Consider the following 26,840-nt stretch of genomic DNA (forward strand, 5'->3'; position numbering starts at 1 on the left):
ACAAATGTTGGCATGGATGCAGAGAGATAGGAACACTCATACACTCTTGGCGGGACTGCAAACTAGTACAACCTCTGGAAAGTAGTATGCAGATAACTCAAAGAACTAAAAGTAGAATTATCATTTGATCCAGCAATCTCACCACTGGGTATTTAAAGGAATAAAAGACATTCTATAAAAAAGACACCTGCATTCACATGTTTATAGCAGTACAATTTACAATTGTGGAAACAAATGTGGAAACAACCCAAGTGCTTATCGATATATGAGTGGATTAATAAAACATGGTATATGTATATCATGGAATACTACTCAGCCATAAAAATGGTGAACTAATACCTCTTGTATTGACTTGGATGGAACTGGAGACCATTCTTCTAAGTGAAGTATCACAAGAATGGAAAAACACACATGTGCAAGAATGGAAAAACACACAGTACCACATGTACTCACTGTTAAATTGGAACTAACTGATCAACATTTATGTGCACATATGGAAATACCATTCATCGGAAATCAAGCAGCACCATGCATTGGACTAGAGGCCGTTCTCACTAACAAGTGGTAGTTAATAATGCATACACATGGAAGCAGAGTGTGGAATGGTGGACAATGGAGTCTTGGAGGGTGGTGGGAAGGTGTGGGTGATGGGAGGTAGTGATGGGCGATGGAGTGAGGATGTAGGCTTAGGGCTAGATTGATGATATTTTCCAAAAGACCCAGTGATGGGATTAAGACCTCGGGGACTTAGGGATGCTATGTCTGAGGCTGTGAGAAGAGAGGAGGTAAAGGAATTGCCTGAGCAGAAGCCTGAAATAAGGGCAGATGTTAATTGCCTAGTTGGGAGACATATATCAGTGATCTGGGAGTACAGCAAAGCATGCTCCAACCTCAGTGCTTAAGGGGTCTCATGCCTGAAAAGCCATGGAGCGGCCTGACATGAAAACTTCTCATGGCTGTAGAGGTAGATGGCAATATGTCAGCCCTGGAGAAGGGTCTTAAGGCTCCATTGTTAGAACACTGGGCCAAGTTCCTTCTCTCCTTTTCTCTCAACAACGCCTCAGTCAATGTAAAACCAGTCTCCCAGGGGAAAGCATGTAGTTTATATTTTTTGTTCCTTGATCAGATGGGTCGCAGCTACTGAAGTTAAAGATTGATATCCATGTATATAGTTTGGGCTTGGGATAAAATTAGTTAGTTTGCCTTGGGACAGGTTGTACCTACTGAAGAATTATGTGTTTTTCACTTCTAGAAAAGAGAAGCTGATTAGCTAGGACACCTTGTGATTTGGAGGGGAGCTGCAAGTCCTTTGATCATTGTATCCCGTGATTTTTTTCACATGAGATCATTGTATTTTGCAGCATGGCAAAGAAAATAAAAAGCAAGTGCTGGGTTTCAGTCACTGTCACCTTGTCACCAGAGTGCTGGTGGTCCCCTGATTTCCCCGCTATCTTAAATGTTATTTCTGTGCCTGTGTTTCTTTCATCTCTTGCAACACATTCTGCCCGGGGACCCTATCTTTACTGGGGACATCGTGAACCCTGATAACCCAGAAATTCCCAGTCCTGCCCTGTGTATCAGTCTCCTCTCCAGGGAATGGGATTCCCAAAGGAGCTATATACACAATGAATAATACAGGAAAGGGGACCAAGCTTACTTTATTAATAGCTGTGTAAGAATCTAATATCCATAGTAGAAAACTCTACATTAAAAGCTGAGTTGGCACATACAGGTTAGGATGAAGTTCTATATTTTTCTAAACTTGTGTCTTGGGATTTTGTATTATTTGGATGGCCATCTAGAGGAAAGAAATTAAACATATGGGGAGAACAATATGGCCATGTCTACACTAAATATCTGGTTTAAAATTCTCTATACAGCCATAAGCACCAGGTGGGCAGAAAGGAGAAATATGAACTTCATTTTCAGGACCTATTAAAACATATTTTTCTTTGCCATTAGAAATCATGACCCCTTAAATTCCAAGCTCTGAACAATTATACTAGTAGTTCTTCTTCCATTGCAAGGGAGTAGGAAAAAAGTGAGCAGTGGAGCCAGAGAAGGGGTTGAAATTTCTTTTCTCCATAATACAGTTCCAGGCATTTGCTTTAGAAAGGCAGATCTACAAAAAAGAAAGGTATGGAGAAGTATGGTTTTGACATCACTGCACAAAGGTCATTATTCCCTGTAATCTCTTTACCTGGCCATCCTTAGCCTACTGATATCATTACACCAGCTGGCTAACCAGTTAAGGTCTAGGTGGAGGAACATTACTAGCAAAAGAGTTTAACCTCTATATAAGAATGCTATATCTGTGGTTTGGGAGACATAACATAGTGCTTTATAAGTATTTGCTAAATTGAATGCATGACTGCTAACCTGCGTCTACTGCCCATTATTTGAGAACTACTGAATTCTCAAACTACTGAATTGAGAACTACTGCTAACCTGCATCTATTGCCCATTATTTGAGAACTACTGAATTGAGAACTACTGGATTGTACCTATCCTCATTTGCGGGTACATACCACCTGGGGTCATTCTTTCACATGGTAGAAAGTGTGACAGACTTTCTAGCAATGCCCTTTCCCTCTTGCTCTTTCACTCAGATGTCATGAAGGCTAAAACCTCACCTTTCCAGGCTATTTTACCATGGGGTAGCCCACACCTAGGAGTAGCCAGGAGACTCAGTTTTACCAGTGAGAAGTAACTAGAGGTCTGTTGTCATGTTTCTGAAAAGTTTTTGCTCCATTTATAAAATGGACAGACATAAATAATGTTATCCTCTCTCTTCTTCCTGCCTCAAATGCAGATATTTGTCTAATATTTGGTCAGACATCTTATGCCCAAATCTGAAGGTGAGGCTGAAAGTCACAAATGTCAGCCCTGACACCTTCAAGCCACTGAACCAATCAATACCAGCAATTGCCTCCATTTAACCTTGCTGCCACATGAGAAAAATAAACCTCTATTATTAGTAGATTAAGCTAATAGGAGTTTTCTGCTACATGTAGTCATTAAAATTCTTGACTGTTACAGAACTTATCTGGGAAGAAAATGGAAAAAAATCATAAGACTAAATCTTCCAAATGGATCACATCTGAGTTAGAAAATGATCACCCTTTTTTCATTTGCAATATAAACATTTTCAATCTGCATCTGTGTGATGTTTCGCCCAGGTGCATGAGACAGGGAAGATGGAAAGTGAGACTTCTCTGGGTTTTTTACTTTTGAGCTCAGGAACAAATATATAAAAATAATTCTCCATAGAGAAGAAAAAAACTGGGATTCAAATTTCAACTGTCTGATTTTCCTCTGTAGCTAGTGCTTCAATCCTGGAAGCTGGACTTCCTGCTCAGCTTTCACAGGCCCAGATGGCAGATTTTGAAAAGCTGCTTTGTATTGCAACAATGGGACTATGCACCGTATTTCTTTTATGTGTTCAAATTGTTATACATTTCTTTATTAACAACACAACAGATTTATTTTTTAAAATGTCATTAATGAAATAATTCATCTTAAGGAGTTATAGTTTAGCCTAAGGCAGCTGGGCTGAGCATTTAAAAATATCATATTCTTCCAGATTATTATGCTTCCAGGCAATGGTTCTATACTTGAGTCAGCTCACTAGCAAAAAACCCACTAGCAATGGAGTCAGACAAACTTGAAATTGAATTCTGGTTCCATCATTTATGGTGGTATGAGTCACTTGCAGCTAGTATACTGGTTATTTATTAAGATTCTGACTTCGAACAAGTAATTTAACCTATCTGAATCTCAGTTTTCTCAGCTGGAAAAGGAATTACTAAAATGTGGCATTAATGTTGTGGTAAGGAGAAATATACTTTATATATATAGTATTACCTATTATTATTAATTATTATTATTAATTAGCACTTGGCAGACAGATAATCCCCTCTTTCTGCATTATACTTTGCAGGAACTTCCCACAGAGTCAATTTTTCTGAGATGAGACAGAGAAAGATGATGATAAACTGAGCCAGTTCTCCAGATCTCCAGTTTCTGCTCCTCAACATTCCTGGGCAGCTGCTTAAACCATTTTGATCAAGAATAATTTAGAAAACAGACAGACTAATCTGAGTGAAGATAGTCTTTGTTGCCCACTCTTTGGGATCCCAGGAGTTGGCAAGGCTGAAAGTTAGAGGTGAGGGGGAGGTCAGTACCAGTCCCCTTTGGAAGTCAGGGATCAGTCCCTTTTGCAGATTGGCTGGAGCAAGCAGGAGCCCAGGAATTTTCCTAAAGAGGCCCCTTTCTTAATGACAGAGAGAGGAAAAGCAGATGTTAACTCACCCTCCTCCTTCACTGCTAGCTCCTCTGCTCCTCTGTAGATTGAAGGCTTAACCAGCTGCACTCTTTGTTAGTTTATTGATCCTGAAGAAAGGAATTCTATGTAAGTTCTTTATTTGGCACAACTTGTCCAAGAGGTATAGAATATGTCATAAAAGGGTGTCTGCCAGATTGTTTTACTGGACTATAAAGCAAGCTTACTTTCTTATACTGACAACAATAGAATAACAGTTTTCTAATGCTTATAACCTATCCTAGTGAATATGAACTCAGGTAACTCACAAAGATTAATTGATTGATGGATTGATTTCATTGAATGGGGAAATTGAGACTTGGGGATTTGCCTGAGCCTGGGATTTACCCGCAGTGAGCTAGCGTTCTCCAGCAACAGTGTGGGTTTAGGACAAACTTCAACTATAATTTGGGATCTGCTATTAAATAGCCACGGTTTCAGAGAGATCCAACATTTCTGGGACTCTGCTACCCTATCTGTAACATGACCTTGTTCATATTTAGTTATTGCCAAGGATACTATCATGCCATGCTTCTTTGATTAAAAATGGTAGCGTTGCAAATTTGGCTGATGAATGGTGAAAACTAAATAGTTGTAATACTTTTCCTGGTCTCTACCATGACATGTATAGCATCATGCTACATGTTTCTGGGCTGGAATACTGCCTTTTAATGTATACAAATCTCCTTTTTTGATATATACGGGCATCTATAAGCATCAAACTTTTTTGGTAGTACATTTTCTACCACAGTCAGATTCATTTGCAAGCAGCTAACATATATTACTGATCGTTGGGGTTTATATTTATTGGTGGCCTACTAGGCCATTTCACCAGACCCTGTTTTTTCAGGTTGAAGAAATGCAGAGATGTAGATATTCTATCACTGCAAAAAAAGCAGAGACAGCAGTGACTGAGACTTAAGTTGACACAGGCCTGCAGTGCCACCTGTTGGCTGCTGTGTTAATAATCACTGCACAGTCCTAAGCTTGTATTAATATATAGAAAAGAAAGCTTATCTCCAAAATAAAATAAAAAATAAAAAAATAAGAGAGCAGGGTATGCAAAGGCCAAATTTAAGTTAAACACACATATATTTGAAAGTAAAAAATGTGTGTCTATAGAATGAGTGGGACCACTTATTTCTGGATGGCTGTGAGGTGACTTGATTTTCATTAATTTTATTTTTAAAGAAGCACTCAAGGAAAATGGAAAGATAGAATGGTAGCATTTCAGATCTGGATAACTTTAAATAATTAGCATAACCTTCTCATCGTAGAGATGAAAAACACCCAAGACTCTAAGGATGTTATATATCCCAGAGCTATAGAGGTTGCTAGTGAGGCTGTCAGAACCAAAACTCACTTTTTCAGATATTTAATTCCAGGTTCTTTCTTTTTTTTTTTTTTGAGACAGAGTCTCGCTTTGTTGCCCAGGCTAGAATGAGTGCCGTGGCGTCAGCCTAGCTCACAGCAACCTCAAACTCCTGGCTCAAGCAATCCTCCTGCCTCAGCCTCCCAAGTAGCTGGGACCACAGGCATTCGCCACCATGCCCGGCTAATTTTTTTTGTATATATTAGTTGGCCAATTAATTTCTTTCTATTTATAGTAGAGACGGGGTCTCGCTCTTGCTCAGGCTGGTTTCGAACTCCTGACCTCAAGCAATCCGCCCGCCTCGGCCTCCCAGAGAGCTAGGATTACAGGCTTGAGCCACCGTGCCCGGCCTCCAGGTTCTTTCTGGTTCTCCTTAAGAAGATGTATTTTAAGAAATCTTTATATTTTTCATTGTTAGAAGAATAATACTGAGTCTCAGGGGCAGTTCTCACACTATTCCTTATTTAAGTTCACCCCATTCTGGAAGCAGCAATTTAATTAATAACCCCTCTATCCGCTTATTAAAAATTTTTAGCAACTGTTAGGAAGCTTACAAAATCTAAACTTTCCAAAGAGGAACTTTTTTTTTTTTCATCATTCCTCATCCTTCTCAGTAATTCATTTATTTTCTCCCACTAGGTTTCTCGTGCCACAATAAAGGAACATCAACTAGGGGCTGTGGTACCACTGAGACATACGTGGTTCCAACTCCTAGGTTGTGGTTCCCCGAAAATGCTAATTGCTCACTTGAGACAACCAAGACGCAACAAAGAAACAACTTCCAACCTACTCTTTTATTCTGATCACATCTGCAGGCCTATCTGAAAGAGATGGAAACCTAATTGAAAAATGGGTCATCATAGCACAGACAAGGTCTGACACAAGGAAAATGGCTCACGAACCCCACCCTTGGAGATAAAGATGACTCCAGGAGTTCAGTAAGGCTCCTATGCATCATCCTGGACAGAACTCAGGAAATATCTCCAGGAACGACATTTAAAGCTAGGTCAGCTTTTCAAAATTGAAGACACTTACCTCTATTTTTTATTTTTACTTTTTAAATGAGTGATTAGCAGCATGTTTCTTAAGGAGAAATAACACTTTTAACGCTCACCTCCCGAGAGCAGTAAGGAAAATGAAAACGTAGGTGTCAGGTGTGGCTTCCTAATCAGTTTTCAGGGTAGAGGATAATGAGTAGTGGAGACTCTAGAGAAGAAAGAAAACAGGTTGCATCACATCTGATCTATTGAATGCTACCCTAGTGTCTGCAAAGTGGTCTTACAGAGTTGATACTGGGGATGTGTGTGTATGGGGTTCCAACCTAACTCTCCATTTGGTCCATTGCCCAAACTAGAAGACAGTGGGTTGTCCATAATCCTCCCTCTCCTTTAACCCCTATTAATTGTACCACTTCCAAAATATCACTGAATCTGCCCTTCCCTTTCCATTCCCACTACCACACCTTAGCACAAGTGGTCTATTGCTTTGCAGCTGCCTTCCAACTAATCTCCTTCCATTTTCCCACATAGTCACCTTTATCTTTCTAAAGTGCATATTGGATAGTGTCATTTCCCTGCCTAAAACCACTGAACAGGGAACAAAATCCAAGCTTCTCAGCATGGTATATAAGACTTTCCAATTTGGCTCAGATTTCCTGTCCAGCCTCATTTCCTGGATCAACACCTCCAGTCCCCGTATGATTCAGGATCCCTTTTGACACACACTTGTCTGACTTCTGCATCTGTCTATATTTGCAGTCAATTTCTCCAGCCTGTTGTATCCTTCATTCCCAGAACCAGGCAAATTCCTATTCATCCTTCAAGGTCCACTTCCATTATCACTGCCCCTAAAGAGCTTTCTCTAAAGTACTCAGGCAGGGAGCTTAGCTTCTCTGTTGCATAAGCTTGCACTCTGCTTTTTTATTACTTATTTTTATTATAGCATGAAGCCATGGTATTGTAACTCCACTAGCATATTAGTTTTCCTTACATAGCCTATGAGTTTCCTACTGTAAAGATCCTGATAGATCTTTTAGCAGTTCAAATTTTTAACTGTTCCACAATATGTACTGGAGATTAAGCATGAATCTATTGCTCTGCTAAATACTAGAAATGCAAAGGTAAGCCATTAATGATAACTCACAGTCATCCAGTTACCTCATTCAAAGTCTATTTTTTATGCATTCTAAGTATTCGAATAGTTGGCGATATGGTTTGAATACATGTGTCCCCTAAAACTCATGTTGAAATTTAATCCCCAATGTGGCAATATTGAAAGGTGGGGCTTTTGAGAGGTGATTGAGTCATGAGGAGTCTGTCCACATGAATAGATTAGTCTAGTCACAGATTCATGGATTAATAGATTACTGGGTCATCATGGGAATGGGACTTTAGAAGAAGGAAGAAAGACCTGAGTGAGCACATTCTGGCTCTTTGCAATGTGATGCCCTGCAGACAGTCCCCACCAGCAAGAAGCCCATCACCAGATGTGGCCCCTCAACCTTGGACTTCTCAGCCTCCATAACTGCAAGAAATAAATTCCTTTTCTTTATAAATTACCCAGTTTCAGGTATTCTGTCATAAGTAATAAAAATAGACTAAAACAGCTGGAAAAAAGAGAAGAATGTTATGTTTTTTATACTTCATTGCAATGTGGTCATTCTCAGTGGTGATTCAGCAAAATCAGTGGTGAAATGAGTACAGTGGGCCCTTGAACAATTATACATGGATTTTCCCAATACATACAGTTGTCTCTCTGTATCAGTGGTTCTGCATTCACAACAAAATGCAGATGAAAATACGGTATTCGAGGGATGTGAAACCCGGATATAGACAGGGCTGACTTTTCATATTTGTGGGTTCCACTGGGACTCAAGTATGCACAGATTTTGGTATATGTGGGTGTCCCTGGAACCAGTCCCCCATGGATACCAAGGGACAACTGTACATGTAAAATGTTCGATTTTAGCTCTTACCTGTGGATATAGCAGATGGCATCATAAGCTCATTGTCTTGATTGTCACGTGTATTTAAAAAAACAACAACAAAAAGCTGACCGGGTGCAGTGGCTCACACCTGTAATCCAAGCACTCTGGGAGGCCGAGGCAGGTAGATCACTCAAAGTCAGGAGTTCAAAACCAGGCTGAGCAAGAGCGAAACCCCGACTCTACTAAAAATAGAAAGAAATTAATTGGCAAACTAAAAATATGTATATATATATATACACATATATATATATGTATATATATATTAATTAGCCAGGCATAGTGGCACATGTCTGTAGTCCCAGCTACTTGTGAGGCTGAGGCAGAAGGATTGCTTGAGCCCAGGAGTTTGAGGTTGCTGTGAGCTAGGCTGACACCACGGCACTCACTTCAGCCTGGGCAATAGAATGAGACTTTGTCAAAAAAAAAACAAAAAAAAACTGAAATCACTGTCCAATACTTTGCCTGTGGACTGTACATCAGTGGTTGATAAGCACACAATTCTCATTCATTGTCTGTGGAATGATTAAATATATGGATGGATGGATGGATGGATGGATGGATGGATGGATGGATGGTTGGGTTAATAGATGAGCTACTGGAGCGATGGACAGCTGAATAAATTTGAGTTCCTCATTCTCTTCCCATGAATATCCATTGTACAGGTGTCTAAAACTGTGGACTTTGAGGTGGATACAATTTGTTGATACTTAAAACCATTACCACTTTTCTGAGCTCTCTCCTGTTCAGTATAGGCATAAAGACTGGAAGCTGCATCTCTCAGTTTTCTTGCCAGCCTGATCTAGTTAAATTTTGCCAGTGAGATGCATTTACATGAGATTTGAAAGCAGAAGAGAAGGAGAAATAATTATCTTCTGGTGGCAGCTGTAGGCAGGTGAGTGGGCATTGGCAGACAGCCAGCACGGGGTTTCACCCATGGCTTCCAGACACCTTACAGGGAATTACTCATGTTGGTGCCACAGGTATCTGAAATACTTGAGATGGCTTTGCTGAAATTCCTCAGCTTCTGGATTTCTTTAAGTTTTCTTTGTTGACCTTGATTCATCTAGCTTTCTGAAAATTGTGCAAGTTTTTCCTGCAGAAAATTTCTTCCTATTTAAAATAACCCATAATAAATTCTGAGCAATACTCTTGGTTGGAAAGCTAAAATAAAATGGTTACTTATTCTATAAGTAACCATTCAAAGACCTTTATAGTAATATATATACACACTCAACTCTGCCTTAAATATTTTCAGTGATGTAAGGCTTATTGCTTTTCTAATTTGGAAAAAAATTAAGGTCATCTTTTAGTAACCTTGAAATGATTAGTCCTCATTATTCTTTTATTTTCTGATTCTCTAGCCCCTCCACCTTTAGAAAGTTCTCACTTTGGGTATTGATGGTGTCTATAGACAGACACGCCTAAGATCAATACCCTTGGATCTTTTGGTAGAAATTAATAGGAAAGTAGAAAGATAAAATAATTCTACATGTTTTCTTGGGATGAAAAATTTCAAAGTTTATGTTTGATGACATAATTATATCTGACCACTGGAATATAAAATAAAGGCTGTGACAATATCTTCAAATCCTTTAAATCCCCATTGCCTTTAAATCCTCAGTATCAAACGTTATGCTTCTTTGTTGTTGAGCTGAGTCAAAGTGAACGGGAATGTTTTAAAAACCTATAAATCCAGCATTAGAGGCAATAAAATTGTTTTTATGTCCCTAAGTCTTTATATTGGTTTACTTCTAAAGAAGTAGCACAACTTTTTTCACAGTTCAGACTCCAGATCAGAATATACTATTTATTATGGTAGAAATTGACATGATATAGAATTACAATCACTCTTGTAGGACATGAGAAAATAAAAAAACATTTAAAACCAATAAATAGCCAAAAACTGCTTCATTTATTTGAACCAATATTTTTCTAAGTTTGAATAAATTTTTTCCTAAAATTTAGTAGCAATTTATTACAGACCCTTTGGCTTTTAACATATTCAGAGATAACACACACACTTTTGAAAAGTCTACAAAATAAGCAAAACATTAATACATTATCATGTGTCTTATTGTGTGGTTTCTCTAATAGCATACTAACATGCCATAGTAATATTTCATTGCTTTATTATTAAAATTTTCAATGGAACTCTAAGTCCTGGCCAAGATGGAGTAACAGAGACTGGATTTATCCCATCTAAAATGACAAAAAGTGTATAAAACACATGCAAAAAGGGTTTTTAAAAGGTTTGACATCAGGCAATGAAAAGAAATCTCTGAGAGACAAGAAAGAAAAGAGGGTCCAGGATATGATTCAGGGAAGCGGAATTCAAGTGGAGCCTAGAAATTCTTGTGAGTTGAGCAGATGGAACTGGGTGTACAGGAAGGACAAGATGTCTAGAATTTGCAGGGCTGAGTGCCAAACAAGAGAAAGCAACGCAGAGAGAGATTTCCAGAAATTTGCCAAGAATCCCTCTTGAGTCTTCAACTGACTATTGATTAGCACATTTTTGTGTGTGTGAGGAAAACACGCACCCTGGGAAGATAACCACCCAAAAAATTAGAGGAAATAATCCCCAAAGTTCTTAAGGGGCCAGGAATACTACTGCCTGTTACCACCAACCAGAGTGCAGCATCTCATAATTCACGAAGCGCTGGGTAAGATACTCAGAAAATTTTTTCCTCTGTGTGCTGCTCTCAACTCAACCGGCAAAGCTTGAAAGCAAGACCTAAATTGATCAAACTGTTTTTAAATAACTTATCTACATCTTGGAATGAGCTCTGGAATGAATATGTATAGTAATATAAGAATATTTAGCACTCAAAAAGATAAAAATTATAATGTCTGGCATCCAATCAAATCTTACTATGTTTGCAAAGAAACAAGATAATACAACCATATAAGGTGAAAATTCAATCAGTTAAAACTGACCCAGACTGACAAAGATGACACAGATGATAGTTAATCATCAAAAACACTAAAACAGTTATTGTAACTGCAGTTCCTATGTGTAAGAAGCTAGAGGAAAGATTTAACATGTTAAGTAGAATGTCAGTTAGCTGTGTGACAACTGCAATGGTCTAATATACATGTAATTGGACTTCACAATGGGAGGGAGGACAGAAAAAAATTTGAAGATATAGAGACTAAAATCTTCCTAAATTTGATAAAAATTAAAAGTCAACATAACTAAGAAGCTCAATGAATACAAAAGACAAGGTATGTGAAGAAAATTGCAGCAAAGCATGCTATGATTAATTTGCTTAAAATCAGTGTTAAAGAGACAAACTTACAAGTAGTCGTAGACCAAAGAAATATTATATACAGAGGAAAAACAATGAGAATGACATCATATTTCTCGTTGGAGACAATGCAGTATAAAAGACAATTTTTTATTTTTTTTAAATTTTTTTCCAGCATATTGTGGGGGTACAAATGTTAAGGTTATGTATATTTCCCTTCTCCCCCTCCCCACTCAAGTCAAAGCTTCAAGCATGTCCTTAAAGCGATATAAGTAGATCTACCATTCGATCCAGCAATCTCATTACTGGGCATCTACCCAAAAGAACAAAAGTCACTCTATGAAAAAGACACCTGCACTCGAATGTTTATAGCAGCACAATTCACAATTGCAAAGATGTGGAAACAACCGAAGTGTCCATCAATACATGAGTGGATTAATAAAATGTGGTATATGTATACCATGGAGTACTATTCAGCTATACGAAATAACGGTGATGTAGCACCTCTTGTATATTCCTGGATTGAGCTGGAACCCATTCTATAAAAGACAATTTTATGTTTTAGTAACATTTTTTAAATACGGAAAGAGAAAAAAGGACAACCTTGAATTCTTTACCTAGCAAAAGTACTTTTAAAATATGAAAGTGAAAGAAAGACCTTTTCAGACACACCAAACCTGAAAGAATTTATTTGTAACAGATCTTGACTATTAAAAATGCTAAAAGAAATTCTTCCAGCAGAAGGGAAGTGATATCAGATGGAAATCTGGATCTATACAAAAGAATAAAGAGCACCATATAAGATAATTATGTGGGCAAATATAAATAAATTTTTGTTGTAACTTAAATCTCTGTAAAGGATAATCAATAGTTGAAAACAAAATAATAACAATCTATTTGTTTATATAATATTTGTAAAATAAGATGTCTTGAAAACAAGAGCAAAAAACCAGGAGAAGAGAAATAAATGTAGACTCTTATGCATTCTAATAAAAAAGGAGAAGATATAGTATTCCATAAAGATAGACCCTGATAAGATTGAATATTATAAACACTAAAGTAAAAACTTAAATAGCAAAAACTAAAAGCAGTAATCTATAGATAAAATATAATCCTATAAAATAATTAATCCAAAAGAAGACAGAAAAAAATTAACAAAGTACAAATTGGGGAAAAAAAAGAATTAAAATTGTCTTCATTTTGCAATATAGCATGATCATCTATGTAAAAAGTCTAATAGAATCTACAAAATCACTCTGAGAACTGGTAAATGAGTTCAGCAAGATTGCAGTGCACAAGATCAATATAAAGAATCAATTGCATTTCAATATACTAGCAACAATTGGACATTAAAATAAAAAATTGGCACTTACAATAACATCAAAATATAAAATAGTTGGAAATAAATCTGACAGAGTTGTATAATGCTTGTACATTGAAAACTACAAAAAGTTGCTGAGAGAAATTAAAGAAGACTGAAAGACATAGAGAGATATGCCCCTTTCATGGCTCAGAAGATTTCTTACCTTTAAAATGTGAATTCTTCTATTAATACAAATTGATCTATGGATCGAATACATTCCCAAAGTCATAATAGGCATTTTATTTGTAGAAATTGGGAAGCTGATTTTAACAATCATATGAAAATATACAAGATCTAGAGTAACAAAGAAATAATAATAATAAATAGTAAATTTGAAAAAATAAAAATAAATTTAAAGAACTTACATTATTTGACTCCAAGACTTATATATGTAGCTATAATAATCAATACAGTGCTATATTGGTGTCAACATGGACAAATCAATGAATGGAACAGAATAGACAGTATGGAAATAGAACCAATGTATGGTCAATTAATTTTCCTTGAAGTTACAAAAGGCAATTCAGTGGAGAAAGGGTAGTGTTTTCAACAAAGAGTTCTGGAACTTAGATATTCATATGTCAAAAAATAAAAAAAAAAGACTAAAACCTTTAATACCTTGCACTATATATAGAAATTAGTTCAAAGTGGATTATTTGCAAAGATGTAAAAGTTAAAACTACAAAACTTCCAGAAGAAAAAATAGGAGAAAGAGGTTCGGACCTTGGGTTAGGCAAATATTTCTTAGATTCAACACTAAAAGCATGATCCATCTAAAAAAAAAAAAAAAAATTGGACTTTATCAAAATTAAGAATTTCTGCTCTTCAAAAAACCACTATTATAGTAATAAATAAAAACTGCCCACTAAGAGAATATATTCACAAATAACATCTAATAATGGACTTGTATCAAGAATGTATAAATCACTCTCAAACATTACCAATAAAAAAGCATACCCTAATAGAAAATGACAAAGGATTTGAAAAGACTCTTCACCAATATATAAACATACAGTATATAAATACATAAAAATGTGATCAACATCATTGGTCATTAGAAAAATGCAAAATAAAAGCATATGAGATACTACTTCCCATCTGTTACAAAGTCTAAAAAGGACACACCAAGTGTCAGTGAGGATGTAGAGCAACTAGAACTCTCATACACTGCTGGTAGGAATGTAACATAGCACAATCATTTTGGAAAACAGTTTGGAAATTTTTAAAAAGTTAAACATACACCTATCATACAGCCCAGGCATTTCACTTCTAAGTATTTACACACAAGAAATAAAATGCTAGGTTATAAGCACACTGCTATATGAATGTTCATAGTAGCTTTATTTGTCATAGTCCTAAACTGGAAACTATACATATGCCCATCAATAGATGAATGGATAGACTGCTTGTGGTATGTCTGTACAATAGACTAGAATTTATCAATAAAAAGGAATGAGTTATTGATACTCAACAACATGGATGAATCTCTGATTATACTGAGTGAAAATAGCCACAGGCAGAGCAAGATGGCCAAATAGAAACCTCCAGCGATCCTCCCTCTGCATGAACACCTAATTCAACAACTATACACACAAACAAGCATCTTCAGACCAACCGCAGCAAAATGACCATAATCAACGCTAAATTATGGTATGATTTAAAATAACTAAAAGAATGGAATTGGAATGTTTCTAACACACACAAAAAAGACATAAATACCTGAGGTGATGGATATCCCAATTACCCTGATTTGATTAATTTATATAGTATGCCTGTATCAAAACATCACATGTAGCCTATAAAGATACACAACTATTATGTACCCATAATAATTTTAAAAATAAATTTAAAAAGAAAAGTAAAAAAAAAAAAAAGAAAGAAATAGCCAGACAAAAAAAGAGTAGATACTGCAGGATCCCATTTATGTAAATTCTAGCAAATGCCAATTAATCTGCAGTAACAGAGAACAAACCAGTGGTTGCATGAGCATGTGGAAATGGCAAAGAGAGCCAGAAAAGAAGGGAAATGAGGAAACGTGTTCTTTGTCTTGGTTGTGTTGATGGTTTCACTGCTGTGTACATACATCAAAAAGTGTCAAGAAGTTGTACACTTTAAACATATGCAGTTTATTATGTTAAGTAAATCTCCACAAAGCTGTTAAACGTTTTTTTTTTTAATGGGATCCAAAATGTTAATACTTTGTAAAAGCCACGAAGCTAGCAATTGTCTATTGAAACAATCATAATAATAAAGTTTCTGCCTTATGCCAAAAATAAGACTTTGGTTATCAACTGTAGCTGTGGTAGAACACACAAAACTGACCACTCTGAGCAATCCAAAGACTTCCTCCTACGGGAAGACAAAGCGACTAGACTCTACCTTACTGCGTTTATCACCTTCTCAGATTATAAATAACTACAGGTGGGGTAGAACACTTAGTGTGCTGTGCAAAGGCCAACATATGGTGGAATCAGTAACCAAGATGCAGTTCTCATTCTGATGCTCCTTCATGCTCGCATGGGTTATGGCTCCCTCCACACATGCATTACATGTCTTCAGCTACCTGTCTGGGAAATGCTCCTGTCTCTTCCTTTCAAGGTTACAAACGCTAGACCCCATGACTTCTACATCCACTTTAACCTATTTTCAATCTATTTATGTTCCCTTTGTTTGGGGAGCATTTTTGGATCCTTCTCTCTTCTCCCTCCCTGTTTCCTTTGAACTTTCATCTTCAGGTGTGCTGTGGGTTCTTTTATCTTTTTCCTTTCTTCTCTGTACATTAATAGCACTTGCATGCTCCATCAGTCTCCACCTCTCCACTTCCTTCATCAAACTTACTGCCTTCTCACTGTCATGGTCAAGGCCTTCTTGTTTCTTTCCTTTCTGCCTTCAAACTCATTTCAACAATAGAAGTAAAAGTACTCCCATTATATATATGGAAATATATACATTTTATATATTATATATATGGATGCATATATAATAAATACATTCTGTGCTTTCCTCCAATATAAATATAAACAAAAACAAAGTTTTATACAAAGCAACATTCACAAATTAATCTATACATTTGGTGCAATCCAATCGAAATCCCTATGTGATTAATATCTGTGTAGTTATACTACATATTATATAATGGATATTTTCATACATTTCTGGTGCAAATGAATGTTGATAGAATAACTTTGGAAAAAGAGTTTTCAGAATCTGGTAAATTTGATGATAATGCACATATGCAACAGAATCCTGAATAGATATGATAATTGTGGTCTTTTGATGGACTATATATAGCATTGGATTTCAACCATGACTATGATCAGGCATGGATAAACCTTACAAATATAATGTTGAGCAAAAGAAGCAAAGCCCAAAAGAATACAGTATGATTAGATTCATATGAAGTTCAAAAATAGTCACAAGTAAGCCATTTTGTTTTGAGATAGATCTTAGGTGTTAAATTATCATGATACATTTTCATGGTAAATTATCACTGTGAAATTCAAACTGGTATTTACTTCCAGAAGAAAGTGAAGCGGTTGAGTTCCTGAGCGCTGTGATTCAAATAATATTCTGTGGGGTGATGACACAGGCATGTACTTCAGGAACTTTCATTAAACTCTTCATTTATGTTTTGTTTACTTTTTAGTATATGGTTTATATTTCACAATAAAAATATTTTTTTAAAAACTCATATGGCATTCAATAACCTACTTATTTTTTAGCTTAGTAATTCATGATGATTGTTTTTCCACACAATTACATAGGCTTTTGAAGATGGATCTTAAAGGGTACAAAGATGCAGTGATCTGTAATGAATGTATAGATATCTAAAGTATACCATGAAGATTATAGTTACTAATAATTGTATTGTATACTACAAATTTGCCAAGACAGTATATTTTAGACATATTACCACAAAAAAAAGAAAGATAAACTATATGAGTTGATGGATATGTTAATTTATTTCACTGGAGTAAGCACTTCACTCTGTATATAGAAACATTATGTTGTACACCTCTAATATATACAATAGAGACGAGGAAAAAATAAATGAAAATGGATTTCAAAAGATGTCCTTTGACCTATTGTGCCACATTTATTTTAAAAATCACCCAATTTTGAAGATTTTGACCTTGCTCTCTGTTCCTCTTATAAAATAGAGCACAAGATCCCCCTGTGTGTATAAATCTTTATTTCATCTCTGACTGTTTTCTTAACGTAAAGTTGTAGAGGTGTAATCGCTGAGTCAAATAGTATACATTTTACAACATACGAGTATAAATGTTTCTGCCAAATTTTCCTCCAAAAATTTTCCATCAAGTGACACTTCTACCAGCCTTTTATGAGAATGTTCATTTCATTCACACTCACCAGCATGGCTATTAAATGTCTTTGCTAATTTGATAATTAATGAATTTAAGTTTCATGAGAGTAGAGACCTTTATATTTTTCACTAATATGACAACTTGCTCATATTAGGTGCTCAACAAATATTTATTAACTAAAAGAATTATATCTAATTTATTTGAATTGGCATGTATTGCTGAAAATTCACTTCAATATTATTATTGTAAATTGATATCTTCACAGATTTTTTCTTTTCTGTTTATTCTGGCAAATGACGATCATTATTACTTATTATTCAGGGTGATAATTTTTTATATGTAATTTGATCTCTATGTATTTGTTTTGTTTTGATCGACTGTTTTTTCTACTGCCCATTGAAAGGTAAAAGCATATTTCCTTTGCTTAGGTGAGCACAGTCACTTTTAAATTGAGTCTTAAATTGAAAACTTAGTTCCTGTGTTATAGCATTAAGCATTCCACCAGTCATAGTCACTATAACATACTCCTGTACAATCAAATCATAATACATAAATATTTGTAGCATGCATGTGTGCGTACACTCACATATATACTTGAATCCTTAACAAGGACACCAAAGCCTATTTATTATAGCAAAGATTTATAAAGTTGCTTGCCTTCATTTGTTTAGCAATCAATATTACATATTCATCTACTTGAATGGAGAAGAGATAAAATGATGGACCACGGATGCTATGCATAAAACAAAAATCACCTATTCAGATCATTTATTATTCCTTCCCAAACAGATGTTAACTCATCAATACTTGGGTAGTATCAATTTTATTGATTTGTTTGGATTATCTTCTTATCATTTCTATTTTAGCAATTGAACCATATCTGTGTTGGTCTTATTTTTTTAGCCCAGTTGGTTTTTTCTATGCAAAGAAAGTGTATTGCCTAAAAGGAGTATATGGAATGGCAACAATGTGAAATCTATCTAAATAAAAGTTTACTAATAAAATGGAAATACATCTTTAAAAAAATAGCATCAATTTTCAACATTGAGTTTGTAATTTCTTTAAGTTTGTCACTAGGAAGATAAAAAAGGATCAGATAACATTGCCCAAAGGATGGGATAGTGCTCGTAATCTGATGAACTGGAAAGTGAAAATGCAATAATGTGATCTGGTTTTAGGGTGGTTGTAATTTTAGCTATATGCCAAGATTTATTTTCTACTTCATGCCTCAGAATGCAAACTCTATGTGCAAACATTATGTTTTTCCTCTAATATATCTTAGTACATAAAGCAACCTTGCTTTTACCACTCTACTCCCATCTATTTGAACAAGGTTCACCAAAATTTTCTTATTTGACAAATCTGATATTTATTAAATACTTAATCAGTATTTTTTTAAAAAAGGGTCCACATTTTTAGTCCCATTTGAACTCTGTGACCTTCAAGGTTGTTGACAACTTACTTCCTTGAACTTCTTTGAGACCCTGACCTTCTATTTCATGGCATATATTATCTCCATATTTTTTTCAGTAACTCTGACAATTCTTTCTCTCTCTTCTCCACAGAGCCTCTTCTTTTGTTCTTAAAATACTGGTCTTTTCAGGGTTTGTTTTTGTTGTTGCTGTTTTTTTCTCTTTCAACTACACACTCTCTTCCATTCACTGCTGTGCTTTAACTACCATCTATAATCTCTTGACTCTCAAACCTTTTTTTGTTTCCCCAGCCCAGAGCTCTCCAGTGAACTCCTCATCAGCCCAAACCCACTCTTCCTCCTGTTTTCTTTATCTTCATTGGCAGCACCATTTTCCACCCAGTTACCTGAGTTGGGATTCTGAAAGTTATACTCTATTCTTATCTGTATTCCCTAAATCTGATTAATCTATGACTTCATCCAATTCTAGGTACAAATAATTTCTCAAATTTTTCCAACTTTCTATCTTTTTACTACTGCCTTTGAGCAGCTTCTCATCCTTTTTGACCAAACTGTTGGAGTTTCTTTCTCAGGCTCTTTGGCTTTAGTCTCACACTACTTTAAACCATCTTCCAAATTATGCCCAAAGTACTGTATAGCATAGGTCTGGTAATATATCTCCTTTACCTGACAATATTTAATAGGTCTTTACCTCTTATAAGATAATGTCCAAATCTCTTTGTATGACATACAAAGCCCTTCATGATCTACACCTGCAACTTTATCTTCTAACCCACTAAATATGTGCACACACACACAAACACACACTTTATGCATCACACTCCATTGTTTTTTATATCTATATCACCTCCCCAGGCTGTTTTGTATTTCCATATTTTGCATGAATCCTTCCACAGTTTCTGCTTAAACTGTCCATTGTTCACTTATATCTATCTGAAAAGCTTCCTTTAAGAACATTTTCCAACCATTCAATAGAGTTAATCACTTGCTCTATGCTATAACAGTGCCTGATACATGTTGTGTATAATATGTCATATTGTGATTTATTTGGTACATATCGAATATCCTTAAAATCAACTTCCTTGAGGATAGGAACTGTTTGTTAATTATCCCTACTGCTCAGCTCATGGGATCTGCTTAATTATCTTTAACAAATGGGTGAATGGATGGATGGATGAATTTATTTATGATGTATAGGTAAGGAAGATAGTAAGCAAGGTGGTTTATTAATACTATTTTGTTTAATTTTTAAAGCTATCACTCAAGATATTGTTAGAGAAGTTCTGAAAATAAGTTAGAAACAAGTAAGAGTCAAACTGACTGTTTGATATACAGCTAGATTGGAAGCTACTTGTGAGCTATATAACATTGGACAAGTCACTTAACTACTTAGTGCCCCAATTTCCTCATCTGTAACATGAGGACAATAATCTCCATCTATATTAATTAGGATATAGGCTAAATTCCTATAAAATATTCTAAAATATGACTTAAAGAAGATATAGATCTATTTATCTGCCATACACTTTTTTTGGCATTTTATTTTTTTAATTTATTTATTATTTTCAGCATATTATGGGGGTACAAATGTTACGGTTACATATATTTCCCTTACCCCCCTCCCCCCTCGAGTCAGAGTCCATCCCCCAGTTGGTGCGCACACACTCATTATGTATGTATATACCCCCCCCACCTGCCCAACACCCAATAGATGTTTTTCCTATATGTCTACTTTTGTGTTGATCAGTTAATACCAATTTGCATACACTCTTAAAGTGGGCAGTCCTGACTAATCTTTCTGTGGGTATTCATCCACGGACACACGTTCCTTCCACCTTGCTATTCTGCCATCCCATTGAGTATTGCCTCCATGCACATGGCAGAAGTAGGTCACTGCTATGTTGATGAAATGCAAAACCAACAATTATGTCACGTTCACACATACCACCTTGGCTCTCATTTCTTTGGAGGGAACTTACTCATAAGGCCACTTATTCCTGCAAAAGATGCTAGGAAATATAGCTTCCGTCTGGGTGACCACAAGCTATTTAAAACTTTATTACTGGGAGAAAAGGGAGGAGAGATATTGGATGGAAAGCTACACACCTGCCCCGCTACTTTATAATGCTGTTACGAGAACTTAGAAGAAACGTGTGAAATCATTTAAAACTATGTCTGACACATAGTGAATACTCGATAAATATTGTCTATTGTTATCATTTTATAGTCAAGTAAACTGAGATTCAAGGGGGTTAAATAACTTGCCTTGGAGACGTACCCTGAATAAGTGGAAGAATAAGAATCTTAACTCTGGTCAGCCTGAGTATAAAGATTCCCAGCCTTCCCACTGCCTAAAATATGCTGCACACTTAATGGAATCTGAAAAAGTGAAAACTAGTCCTGTTTCTTGCATTGTAATGACATTCATTTTAGTGAATGAATCCTCTGTGCTCTTTAAGTAGTTTTTTAATGCTAATGAGTTTCATGGAGATTCAAGGTGTCTACACTTCCAATTATTTCAGAAAGTATTTGAAATTTTGTCTGAATTTTGACAATATCCCCTAGATAACATCATCAAAGGGGTTGGGTAAAGGAGTATCTACATTCATTAAGAGAAAGTTAGGAGTTTTCTGCCATCTTTATGTTCAGAGAATTTTTATCTATTATATGCAATGGAAGAGTTGGCAGGCTTATCTCAGTTTTGAGACATTGCAGTCCACTTTTAAGTTTTTTGCCTACTGTAGTAGGTTGAATATTGGCCTCAAAAACACATACTCACGTACTATCCTTAGTAACCTGTGATTATTACCTTACTTGGAAAAAGATCTTTGAAGATGCAATTAAGTCAAGGATTTAGAGATAAGATTATCCCTGATTATCAAGTGGGCCCTACATTCAATGATAAGCGTCCCAATAAGAGCCAGAGTGAAGAAGAGACACAGAAAGAGAAAAGGCATGTGAAGACAGAAGCAGGCTTTAGAATTATGCATCCACTAGCCAGGGAACACCTGGAGCCAAAAGAAACAGGAAGATGTAAAAAAAATTCTCCCCCAGAGCCTTAGAAGGAACATGCTGCTGTCAACGCCTTGAATTTGTACTTTTGGCTTCAAGAACTGTAACAGAATAAATTTCTGTCATTTCAAGCTACCTAGTTTGTGGTAATTTGTTTGGGCAGCCCTAGGAAATTAATACACCTAGTATAGACATTTTAGCTGGTAGCTCGTTAGTAATGATCCAGAGGTAAAGAGTAAGAGGCAAGATACTGACTCTAACAACACTTTCTCTACTCCTAGATCAAAGAATAGGAAAGAGTGAAAGAGTGTGAGAGAAAGTGAGATAAAAAGAGTGAGAGTGACAGAGCATGAGATGGAGAGAGCCTCTTCAGCTGGTGGGGGTGGGATTCTCAGAGGTGACAGGAGAACCAAGGCTCGGGAAGAGGTGAGCAGACAGCCAGGAGAGGCTCCTTGTGTAGTTTCAGGGTCAATTTTCAAAGACACTTGTCTGTCCAGTAAGGCTTTCTTCCCTCTATAACCTATCTATACTCTGGACCACATATGGCATTTGTGCATTATTATGGATGATTCCCCAGGAGTGTTTGTAGCTTTCAACTGTTAAAATATAATAAAACATACATAGATGGCTAGCTCTACTGTGGGAACCATATCCTAGAGGGTATCACTGGGGAAGTCATAGCAGGAATGTCATGGCTACGGAGTAGCCCTAGTGAAAGCGAGTATTCTCTGCTTGTTTTCTGCCACAATTCTGGTAAGAATTCATTTGTGTTAATTATTAAAAGTATTAGTTTACCTGATATTTTGATAGTGTGTTGCCAGTGTAATTGTGCTTTCACACAAGCTGTCTCACTTAATCTTTATATAGCCCTTGTGGTGTATAAGAATAGGCATTATGACTCTTTTTTAAATCCCTACTTATTATTAAATGAAGAATCTGGGTATTTGGTGACTTCCTCCAGGTCATAAAGAAAATCATGGATGGAGCTGGAATTAAAATGGAGAATTACTATTCATTTTTCCAGTGTTAATTCTGTCTCTCATTCATCAACTTTGTTCAACCAACTGTTATTGAGCATCTACTGTATATAATGCTAGGCATTGGAGAAGAAGGGGCACACAGGATGCAAAACAGAGATTTTGACTTGAGCAACTTTGTAGTCTTCACAGAAAGACAATCATACAAAGGTCTGCCTAACTTTAAAGCAAAATGAAGTATTTACAGCAAAACTCTGTGATGATACCCTAAACAAACAAGATTTTGATGTAATTAGTGGTTGACCCCTTTTGTCCAATTAGCACTTACTCTTATTTTTCCAAGGGGGTAGACAATGTGGACATAGGGGGGTAAGCAATGTCAGAAAGGAAAATGGTTTGGCAAGAATGAAAATGCAAGGAATCTCTACACACACGTATTCTCCCAGCTGAGAAACTGAAACTACTAAATGGGAGAATTTGTGATTTTGCTGTCATTATCCTGCATTTGTCAGCCAGCTGCAAGACCCAGAATCATCTCTATTGGTATTAAGCCAGAGCAGACAACTATCAGTCAGTGGGACCCAGGATCAGCATGGATTTAGGTCTTCCTTCCAGACCTCTGTTCCAACTCTGCTCAAACCAAGGCAAATTCTGCTTTTTAGGACTCAAAAAGATCATTATGTAGTCCAAATCTGACAATGAAAGAAAATGAAATTGAAATGTAAATAAAAGCTGTTGGATTGAAGTGCCCTTTATTAAAATCATTTTACAATTGTTTTCCAGTTAATAAATTTTCTAGTTAAAATAATTGAAAAATATTTCACTTGAATTATTCATCTTGAAATTTGTTTTCAAGCCAGTTTTGTTGCATCCACATTTTAGAGGCAGATGTTTCTTGCAGACACGGCAGAATATAATTACTTTTTCCCTAGTAGGATTTGTATCTAGGCATTAGAAAGCCAAACTAGATCCCACAAATAAGACACATTTGGGATCATTTGCACCATAGGAATACCTTGGATATATGGTGGGTTTTGTTCCAGACCACCACAATAGAGTGAATAATGCAATATAGTGAACCAGACAAAATTTTTCATTTCCCAGTGCATATAGAAGTTATGTTTAGACTATACTGTAGTCCATGAAGTGTACAATAGCATTAAGTCTAAAAAAAGTACAAACTTAATTAAAAATACTGTATTGCTAAAAAATGCTAACGATCATCTGAGCCTTTAGAGAGCCATAGTTTTTTGCTAGAGGAGAGTCTTGCCTAGATGTTGATGGCTGCTGACTTATCAGGATGATGGTTGCTAAAGGTTAGGGTGAATGTGGCAATTTTTTAAAATAAGACAACAATGAAGTTTTCTGTATCAATTCACTCTTCTTTTAATGAATGATTTCTCTGTAGCATGCGATGCTATTTCATAGCATTTTACCCACAGAACTTCTTTCAAAATTAGAGTCAATCCTCTAACACCTTGCTGCTGATGCTTTATAAATTAAGTTTATGTAATATTCTAAATCCTTTTCTTTTGTCATTGCAACAATGTGCACAGCATTTTCACCAGGAGTAGATTTCATCTCAAGAAACCACTTTTTTGCTTATCCATTAAGAAGTAACTCCTTACCCATTCAAATTTTATCATGAGATTGCAAAAATTCAGTCACATCTTCAGGCTCCTCTTCTAATTGTAGTTCTCTTGCTATTTCTGCCACATCTGCAGAAACTTCCTTCACTAACATTTTTTTTGAACCCCTGAAAATGATCCATGAAGATTAGGACCAACTTCTTCCAAACTCCTGTTAATGTTGATACTTTTACCTCCTCCCATAAATCATGAATGTTCTTTGTGCTATCCAGAATGGTGAATCTTTCTGGAAGGTTTTAACTGTACTTTTCCCAAATTCAACAGAGGAATCACTCTATTCAAGCTATTGCCTTATAAGAATCATTTCTTAAATAATATGACCTAGAAATTGAAATCACTTCTTGATTCATGGACTGCAGAATGGATGTTGTGTTATCAGGCACGAAAACAACATGAGTTTCCTTGTACATCTTTATCAGAGCTCTTGGGTGACTAGGTGCATTGTCAATGAGCAAAATTATTTTGAAAGAAATTTTTTTTTTCTGAGAAGTAGGTCTCAGAATAGTGGGCTTAAAATATTCAATAAATCATGCCGTAAACAGATCTGCTGTCACCCAGGCTTTGTTCTTCCAATTACAGAGCACAGACAGAGTAGATTTAGCATAATTTTTAAGATTTTCAAAATAGTAAATGAAAGTCATCAGCTGGTTAGCCCTTAACATGGGAGCCAGTCTGGTTTTTGAAGTTTGAAGCCAGGCCTTGACTCCTCTCTAGCTATGAAATTCCTAGATGGCATCTTCCTTTAATAAAAGGCTGTTTCATGTACATTAAAAATCTATTGTTTAGCATAGCCACTTTCATCAATTATCTTGGCTAGGTCTTTGGAAAACCTGATGTAGCTTCTACAAGAGCACTTGTTGCTTCACCTTGCATTTTTATCCTATGAAGATGACTTCTTTCCTTAAACCTCATGAACTCTGATAGCTTCACACTTTTCTTCTGCATCTTCCTTACCCCTCTGAGCCTTCATAGAATTCGAATAGAGTTAGGGTCTTTCTCTGGATTAGTCTCTGGTTTAAGGGAGTATTGTGGCTGGCTTAATCTTCTATCCTGACCACTAAAACTTTCTCCCTATCAGAAAAAAAAGGTTATTTGCTTTCTTATAATTCGTGTGTTCACTGGAGTAACACATTTCCTTTCCTTCAAGAACTTTTCCTTTGCATTCAGAACTTGGCTAACTCTTTGGTGCAAAAGGCCTAGCTTTCAGCCTGTCGTGGCTTTTGACATGCCTTCCTCACTAAGCTTAAATCATTTCTGGCTTTTGATTTAAAGTAAGAAGAGACTCTTCCTTTCACTTGAACACTTAGAGGCCATTGTAGGTTTATTAATTGGCATAACTTCAACATTGTTGTGTCTCAGAGAATAGGGAGGTTCACAGAAAGGGGGGAAAGGGAGCAAACAGAAGTTTGCTGTTTTATATGGGCATAGTTTGTGACACCCCAGAACAATTACAATAGTAACATCAAAGATCACTGATCACAGATCACCATAACAGATATAATAATAATGAAAATTTTAAAATGCTGCAAGAATTACCAAAATGTGACACAGATATGAAGCGAGCACATGCTGCTGGAAAACTGGCACTTGATAGACACAAGGTTGCCACACACCTTCAATTTGTTTTAAAAAACTCAATAAAACAAGGTATGCCTGTATTTTATTTACTCTAAAGTTACTAACATTATCCTGATAGTCTCTTAACAAGTGGCACCTGGGGGACCATTTGTACCCTTTTCACTCTATCACGGTTACTGTGAGTGGACACAATCATGTTCATTTATCACCTGAGGAAACTGATCCTCAGAGGCGGTAAGTGGCAAGTTCAAGGTCACATATTTGTCAGTGAGGGCAACTGATTCATTTTGGACTCCAAGTCCTCATATGCTCACTTTACTACATCGGAGGACCTCTTCTTGACTCAGCTAAAATGTCAAATACAACCTGAGTGCTAAATAAAAAATAATGATTCTCTGAGTGTCAGTATTTTATGTCATGGCCAAAATGTTAATGGTGCCACAGACTAAATTGGAAACCTTATTTGCCTGAGTATTGGACTGTGATCTATATTTTCAGCTCTGTGGTGATGCTAGCACTGGGCGAGTTGAGGTGTGAGTGCAGGACTGCTAATTAGATGCAGCCTGGACATGGGACTCTG

At 36.2% G+C, this 26,840-nt stretch overlaps 1 long non-coding RNA gene across 1 annotated transcript in view; it reads right to left on the reverse strand.

The window, feature by feature from the left end:
• Window positions 1-26,840, reverse strand: part of LOC142861562 (uncharacterized) — a 103,930-nt gene that overhangs the window by 24,735 nt on the left and 52,355 nt on the right. The window contains exons 3-5 of the long non-coding RNA XR_012912785.1: window positions 8,668-8,861; window positions 6,808-6,899; window positions 4,312-4,392 (exon numbers count right to left, since the gene is read on the reverse strand). This is a non-coding gene — a long non-coding RNA (uncharacterized LOC142861562). The remainder of the gene's footprint in view (window positions 1-4,311; window positions 4,393-6,807; window positions 6,900-8,667; window positions 8,862-26,840) is intronic.

The sequence above is a fragment of the Microcebus murinus genome, chromosome 1 (assembly GCF_040939455.1).
Source record: "Microcebus murinus isolate Inina chromosome 1, M.murinus_Inina_mat1.0, whole genome shotgun sequence".
In the NCBI taxonomy this organism is placed as follows: Eukaryota; Metazoa; Chordata; class Mammalia; order Primates; family Cheirogaleidae; genus Microcebus; species Microcebus murinus.